This window comes from Neolamprologus multifasciatus, chromosome 7 (genome assembly GCF_963576455.1).
Source record: "Neolamprologus multifasciatus chromosome 7, fNeoMul1.2, whole genome shotgun sequence".
In the NCBI taxonomy this organism is placed as follows: Eukaryota; Metazoa; Chordata; class Actinopteri; order Cichliformes; family Cichlidae; genus Neolamprologus; species Neolamprologus multifasciatus.
In genome coordinates this window covers 30,242,094-30,250,566 of record NC_140445.1, presented here as the reverse complement: position 1 = coordinate 30,250,566, position 8,473 = coordinate 30,242,094, and the positions used below count along the sequence as shown (strand labels likewise).

Sequence of the window (8,473 nt, the reverse complement as noted above, 5' to 3'; positions counted from 1 at the left end):
AAACTGCAGCGCAAAGCATAAACACTTATGGTGAATGATAGATGGACAGTCTGGCAGGTAAATAGGCAGGCAGGGAGACAGACACATAAATATGCTGGAAGAAGGGAGAACAAGTCAAATAATGAGGCAGGTAGGAAAATTAAGTCAGACTACTGCAGAGCTGGACAGATAAACAATTTACAAGCAGAAAAAAAATAGGGCTGACTCACAAGAAAGGTAGTTTGTAGCCACCTCACTGCATAAGCACTTATAATTGAGGTACTTGGGGTTATTTAAGTTTTGGGAGATAACTAATCTCTTCAAAAACAGACAGATTAAAGCAATTTCTTTTGTTTATCACTTCCGTACATGCACCTTGGGCCTGGCGACAGGCCCATTTTAGAAGCACTATGTAAGTAATAATAACCCAGCTATCGTTTGTGCTACAGACAAAATTCACATGATTTTAGAAAGAACAGAATACAAGCTTTACGGGGATATTCTGTTTATCATGGTAGCAGAAAACATTAATAAGATACTGACAGACAGAAAAACACACTGAAAAAAATATGTTGTTGGATTTACTTAATTCAATGGTGGACATTTGTTGCACACAGATGTTTTGCTTTGGCAGCAACTTAAACAATTGAGTTAAATTAACACAATTTATTCATGTTCAATAAACCTGTGCAATTTGTGTTGATAAAATGTGACTTAAACATGTTTTGATGAAGTAATTTGAGCTCTTAGAATATTTTAATCCTTCACAATTTTTTCACTTTATCCCAACACTATTCAATAACTTTTACCCAATACTACTTGGTCACTTAAATACTACATGTTATCTTCAAATTACATTTTGCTATTATATTCTAGTATCAAATACACAATTTTCAAATGGAGGCCTTATAACAGATTGTATTGTTCTTTTCCAAGATGGTTGCTGGCATCCACCAGTAACCTTTAAAAACAAAATGTCTAATTTCACTGCATTGACAGTAGGTAAAGAATTAACCTGACATTACTCCTCCACTGAATCTATATAAATCAACAGTTAAATAATGTCAGTTCTTCCGTGTTCTCTGGAATCAATCACAGCAAAGAAATTAGACTCTTTTAAAAATGTTACAGGACAATACAAAACATTCTATTTAAGGCCTCTGACGTCAAGATTCTGTTAAACAACAATTATAACTAAACAATTTGAGGTAATGTTAGTTTCCATTAACATTAAATTAGGTTACTGAATTGGCAAACACCTTCCTATTAACATTACCCATTTTACCCCAATAACTAAAGAAATTAGCACTTGCAGGTCAAAAACTTTATTCAAGAGACTGAAAAATAACATTGATACAGTGACTGACAAAAATTATAGCACTGATCATACTGTGACATCCTGGTTCAAAACAGCACACTTAGAAATATTCAACGTTCTTTACTTCAACTGAAAATACCATTTCACACGACCCATATGGATTTTTAGACTGTATAACTGTTCACGCTACACCTCTTCACTAGTAAAAGAAAGAAAAAATACAAAGAGAAATTTAAAAATGCTGCCAAACAGACAAACAGAGAACTTGTACAGAGCAAAAGGAAAAACAAACAACAACAAAAAAAACGGCTCATCCTCATGGCAGTTGCAGAGTATATAAAAATGAACACTGCGATCTGTTCCTGGAATTGAGCTTCAAAAATGCAGCAGAACAAGTGTGAGATTTAAATGTCCTTTCACCTAGAGCTGATCACCTTGCATGCATAACAGTGAGCTTTCCTTTCAGGAGCAGTTTTGTCTTAGTTGTGAGCTTTTCTTGAGAGCTGAGTTGCATCCAACTCCATTACCACCCTTTGAATCACCTCAAAAGTGTAGCAGAGCTGTGATGGGTAACTCATATTGAAGGAATAAAAAAGGTCCAAACAGCATGGCTACTGCAAAGGTCACGTTATCCAGATCTTGAAGAACTACTATACCCTTGATGATGATGCCAACATCAGAAAAGTCATTGCCTGGCGTATCCTCTGGAGACAGATGTTCATTGTGGTTTTATCAATCTGTGCAGTGGCCTCAGTCAAGTCCTGGTTAAACACAAAACATTTTTTTAAGATTCCTTTTTAAACTCATCTCTTTCGAATCTACCAGTTCTAATGTCAGAGTAATTTAAACCAATGAAAGCAACATAGTAAATAGCTATAGCCAAAGAGTGGCCTGCAATGCTGCCATTCATGGTCTAACAGAGTTTCTAAGACAGAGTGAAAAACATAATAATTTCAAATGCTTTACATTAGTTTTTGTTAGAAAGACACCGGCCCATCAGAAATCCAGGTTATGTCACTCAGAAGATGTTAGAATTTAGACTTTCAGCCCCACAATTTGGTTAGCAAGTTGGTCTTTTTTTTTTTTTCAAACAAAAGCTAATGTAAATATTGGTGGGATTTTCCTTTGTTCACTAGAATGACAAATTTTAAGTTTTTTCACACTGATGTGACCCCTAATACAGGGGTGGGGGTGGGGCCTCAAGGGCCGGCGGCCGAGTTCACTACCAGGCCTCATGTGAACTTCAAATTATTAAAGAGAACTACTGGTCCTAACCAGTCCAATGAGGATCAAATGGATAACTAAATGCATTTTTAAATGTTGCAAAGCCACAATCTACTCATAAAACACTTACCATGAACTCCTGCACCAAGATGTTGCAATTGTCTTTCACACAGATGCGGAGCACTTTGATGAGGGACTCCCTTTGAGCATTAATGTCATCCTAAAGTATTATAACAAAGAAAACAGAGATTTGTGAACTTTTCAGTAGCACAGAAGAAAATGATCCCAGACAAAAACTCTTGACTTTATAAACCAGTCAACATGCAACACCAGCATCTACAAAGCAATATCAAAAATTCCTGTTTGACATCAACTTTATGGATATATAGTTTCCAGAACATATATTTTTAAAAAAAGATAAATTTTTCTCAGTGGGCAAGTAAATGCATGATGAAAATTATGGCATCCTTTCAGTGGAATCAGTACTCACAGGTAATAGTTGACTGTTTCAATGGATGCAGCATAAAATTCTTTTACTGACCTAATGCAATACATATACACTTTGTAGTTAAAGAATTTTAAAGTTCTTACTGTCATCATGGCAGCTACATCCTTTAGCTTTGTGCCCTGTTCCCCCGATCACTTTGCAAACACTTTCAGCAGACTGTCAGAGAGAAACTCAGCTCCGTCAGAAACCTTGACTGTAAAGGCATGTTTGGGATGCACTGGAATGCTGCATTTTATCTGAAATGACATAAAATTATTTTTGAAATAACAGCAGGCACTGTGCTTGGTTAATCAATAATGTTTTGTTGAATAAAAACTGTGTTTCCAGATCTTATGGGATTAAAAAAATCCAAAGATGTTTGTTTCTGATTTGCAACCCAACAACCCACAAGTTACAACCTCATTTTAGTTCAAGTGTGCATTAATGTGAGTCCAGTAATCACCTTTCTGACAATACATACAGGTATAAGTTAAACCTATGGCAGATTTTGGATTTCTCAATTGTATTAATAGGGTGGTCTATTGGTGTATGCATGCACCTAATAATTATACAAAACCTATTATAATTAAGTTACAGAAACCTTAAGCGAAAATAGAATATACTTTCTTACCATAACACCTTGAACCCACAATCCATCAGCTGACTCCTGGTGAAATGCAGAATAGAGGTCGTCTCTCAATGTGCAGCAAAAAAAAAACAGAAACAAAAGGACAGCAGGTGAGGGCAGGAGGGGTAGGGATGTAAGCTAGCATAATGCTGCTAATGATATTAGCTAAAGCTGTTCAATGTCCAAAATCTCACTAACACCACGGTGCAGTAAATACACAATGTAACTGAAGAGTCAGTAGGCAAATCTATTCACACAGAAAACCAAATTATGTTAGTGCCTCATAATTAGGTTTAATGTGATATTACGGCTCTTGTGCCAAAAACAAATTCAAATGAAAAAGCGCCAATTCTTTGACAACAGATAAAACAGCAAATAAGCTAACGGGTCTTTTTTAGCATGTTACATGGCGACACTCTAGACATTTAACTACATTTGGCTGAAATATGGTAAATATTAATTAAAAAAATCAAGACATACCAAAAACGTAGAGTTGGCTGCTCGACTTGACTGAGATGGATGCCTTTTTTGAACCACGATCCAAAGCCCACGAGATGAAATCACGCGTGGTTTCACGAGATTTAATGTTGCTATCTTATTGACTTACTTCACCTGAACATGATATGAACAATTTAATACACCCTTTCTGCATATCATGTAGTTTTTACACTATATGGTTACATTTATCTTTTAAACATGAGGCAATTGTGTTAAATACATGCAAGATGCTTACATAAATCCAAGAGATGGCCAGTGCCTTTTTTTCAGTGCAGGCTCTGTCTGATTGTTCTGTAATTTTATAGCCAAAATTACAAAATATGTCCAAGTGTTCTGTAAATTACTGAATCTGAGTTAATGTGTTAACAAATTATTTGAGTAAAATGATGTAGGTTTGGTTACAGAGGAGGAAAAAATAGTATTTATCCTTCTTACTGATTTCTTAATTTTTAACATTTATCACACTTCCATGTTTTGGATTGTCAAACAAATTTTAATGTTAACAAAGAGAACCCAAGTAAGTCTAAGTCTCTGGGACTGCAGTGATCCAGAGAGAGACATTATCCACAAATGGGGAAAACTTGGAACAGTAGTGAACCTTCCCTGGAGTGGCTAGCCTAGCAAAATGACTCAAATAGCACACTGATGACTCACTGGAGGTCAGAAAAGAACCCAGAACAAGAACTACAGAACTGGAGGCCTCACTTGCCTCGGTGACTTTAGCTACAGGTCGGTGTTAAGGTCAGTGATTCAACAAAATCAAAAAAAATGGCACCCACTAGAGATCCATTACAACAACCACTGAACACAAAGGCTCTTCTCACATTTGAATAAGTTCCAAGACTGGAAATGTTTTAATTTTAATTGTTGAAAATCCTGAAGTCCATCCACCAGACTGTGTGCACAAAAAAAAAAAAAAGGAGGAAAACATGTTCCTTTTTTCTGGGGGGGGGCATTTCACTTTGGTGCTCTAGGATGTCATCAAAATGCTAAAGCTACAAGACTAAATCATCAAACTCGAGGGATTTGCTCCCTGTATAATTCGCCCCTGTCTTCCTCTGCCTCATGTATAGAGTCTTTTGTTTCTGTGTTTTAGTATTTAGATGGATGGATGGATGTATATTTCACATGCACCTGTATCTTGTTTCCCTTCTGGTTCTTTTTCTTCAATCAGCCTTCGTGTATTTATAGTCCAGGTTTCCCTTTGTCAAAGTATCTGATTACATTTGCTTATGTAAGTCTCATTTCTTGCTGTGTTTTTGATCTTACTCGCTGGCTCCTGTGCTTTCTGTTGTTTACTTGCTTTCTGGAAACTGTGTATTTTTGCACTTTTGTATCAGCCACAATACAGGTGTGCTTTTATTTTGTTTCCTGTACTGTATTTACTCTCAAAGCCCACAGACATGCAAACAATACATGGATGGACAATTACACGGATGAATAAATGAATGCATAGACACAGCTCTACTTGGCCTCTGACATGCCATACACTGTGAATAGAAAACAGCGGTGATCAAAAAGCTAGCAGGTGTTTCAGAATATCAAGTGCCACTATGTGTGTGGTGTGTAAGACAGACAGGTCTGCATTAAGCCACGTGCAAAAGAATCTTTTTTATTCTTCATCCTTTGCTTGGAGACACTAATCAAAACCTTTTTAATCATCATGATTTCAAGAGATAAATTCCAGTCATTAACTCATGGGCAAGGCATGCTAATATTCAGGCTGAAAATCAATAGTTGTTGAATTAAAATTTTAAATACATTTTAACCGTGGCTAGAAATTTTTTTTTCTTAATTTTTCCCAACTAATCAAATGATATTAAAAGTCTGGGGACTCCTTACTAAACCAAATGTTAAAACAAGTGTAAAAACAGAATATATGACACATACTTTGTCATTAGATTCAAAGCATTTCTGATTCCCTTTATATGGCTTTCTCACGTAACACAAAGACACTTGTAGATTTATAGTAGGTAAACTTTGAAGCACATGTTTATCTGTTGAAAGCTTGTGGAAGTTTCTTCCCCTTTGTCTTTGTTCTTAATGTAATTGGAGTATTCAGGTTTGCATTTGGGCTCCCTGCCAAAATAATTGCTGGTGTGAATTCCTAGATAATGATATTAGATATTTAAGCTGTTAATTTTTTTTTCCTTTTTTTTTTAAAGTCCTTTTTCATATTTCTTTGGGATAATTGCAGTCACAGTGAGAAACAACTCCAGCATTTGAGCCGAATTTCTGTTGAGTCCCACAAGATTATAATAAAGAGAAAGATGACAGGCTCACAGAGCTAGAGGAGAATAAAGAGTTTCAACTGTTTACTAATGGCTTTAGATATTGATGAGTGGCAGATTTTATCAGCTTACTGTACGTAAACATCTGATTGTTGGTCAATTCACATCACTTTGACATGTTTCAAATACCTACCTAGATGGTTTTTGCAAACCTGATTGTTTTGAGGGTTTTGCAGTGGATCACACATTGCGTTAAGGTGCAGCCCTCCACACAGAGCATATGCAGTGTATATAGTACACTCTTTTAACCATGCTAACTAATCTCTTTATTGCCACTTTATTTGTATTTCTTTCATTCGCTTTCAAACAACAGTAATTTAAGCAGGCAGACACACATAATATTGGAAAAAGGGCATTTTCATCTGTGCCAGATTCTGCAGTAAAACAGAATGCAAGGTGGACTTTTTACAAAAGCAGTGTGACAAGAGTTACATCTGAAGCCTGTCTCAGAGCTTTTTTCTTAGGGAGTGTATCGTGAACCAGGTCTTTACTTTTGCAGCACTGACCCAGAGATGTAGCAGCCATTTATCACCACCACAGTGCATTGACACAAACTGCAAATGAGGGTTTTTGCTAATGCTGAATGAAGGAAACTTTTAATAAGGAAAAGTGATGGAAGCATTAGATGAGTGATTGTGCTGAGGGAGCAAACAATCACCCAGTCAACCATTAAGCAAAAAAGAAAAAAAAAGGTTTGGGGGGGAAGGCAGCGTTATGCAGCTCTTCTTTTATATAATGACCTTGCTTTTATATCCTTCTGTGTCTGGGGCTGTTTTTGACTATATTCAATAGATTAAACAAAGGTAATATGGAAGCAGCAATACACCTTAATGTCTGCTCCAAAGCCTACATTCATTACGACTATGCCTGAAACGGCACTATTACTGTGCTATGGCAGTATTGCAATAACTAAATTATATTTTGTTCTGCTAAGTAATTAATCTTTTGTTCAGAAGAACTGCAAATATGACTCATACAGTAAAACTGTAACTTAAAGTGTCTAAAACATAATGCTAGAGGGAGCAACTTGTATGTACTTGTCATTATATTCAGTGAAACTGTCAGTAAAAGAGCATTTAGGAACAGTTTGGCGGCATTTAACTTGCAGTTCGCGTGTTTGATCATTTGTTTCTTTTTAAACTGAATGTATATATTGTACAGTCACATGCAATGCACATGATTGTCTCTCATGAAGTGACAGGCAAAAATAATCCATGTTGCACACCAGTGTTACAAGCCATAACCGAAGGTAAAACACTGATATACTCTCAAGTGTTTAGTTTTATTTTTAAACAGTCAATGTTATTGACATTCAATACATTTAAAGTAAGGGGGACTTTCTTTTTTTTTTTTTTTTTTTTTTTTTTTTTATCTGTAGGAGCATGTGCGTGTAATCCCTTTCTACACCCATGGGCACTCCACACATGTTTCTGTTCAGAGCCTGATAAGACCTCTTCTAGGACTATGTTTTGATATTGAAGTTGTTTCAATGTCCCTTTTTTTGTCAGATTTAAGCACTTTAGACATGCAGTGTTTGATATCAAATTTTCCTTCCAACAAAGCAGGGTCACATATTGGTATGGAATGAACTGACTGAATTGTCACATTATGAAAAGTAGTGGTGGTAAAATATTTAATAATGACTGAATTTCTTAAAAGGTAATACAAATTTGAGGTAAAAATAGCTCATTCAAACTGTATGACAATTTAACATTTGTACATATATATGTTCATCATCTTTTTCTCAATATGTTGTTCACATTTATTATCATTTTCATGTCAGGCTCAAGTGTCCTAAAAATCACACTTTCCCTCTGATAAACAGTTTAATTATATTCTCACATCATATTAGTATCACTAATAGTGGCTAACACTGGCAAAAACAGCAGCGCAACAGAAAGTTCACCACATTCAACAACTCAGCTCAATATCCCTGTCACTAGAAAGAAGTGAGCTTCACTGACTTCACATCCATTTACCTCCTCAAGAGTAAATAAATGTGGACACAAGCTGAGGTAAACAATAGACTGACAGCCTAAACGCACTAT

The 8,473-nt window shown here is 35.9% G+C and overlaps 1 long non-coding RNA gene across 2 annotated transcripts; it reads right to left on the bottom strand.

Moving 5' to 3' along the window:
- Positions 1-514: 514 nt before the first annotated feature.
- On the bottom strand, positions 515-4,178 carry LOC146514543 (uncharacterized). Of its 2 annotated transcripts, XR_014875397.1 has the most exons (5): positions 4,117-4,178; positions 3,640-3,703; positions 3,113-3,265; positions 2,652-2,741; positions 515-2,058 (listed from the first exon to the last, which is right to left on the bottom strand). It is a non-coding gene; the product is annotated as an uncharacterized LOC146514543 (long non-coding RNA). The 2 variants fall into 2 exon arrangements; XR_014875396.1 differs by lacking the exon at positions 4,117-4,178 and having other exon boundaries at positions 3,640-3,845.
- Positions 4,179-8,473: the final 4,295 nt, after the last annotated feature.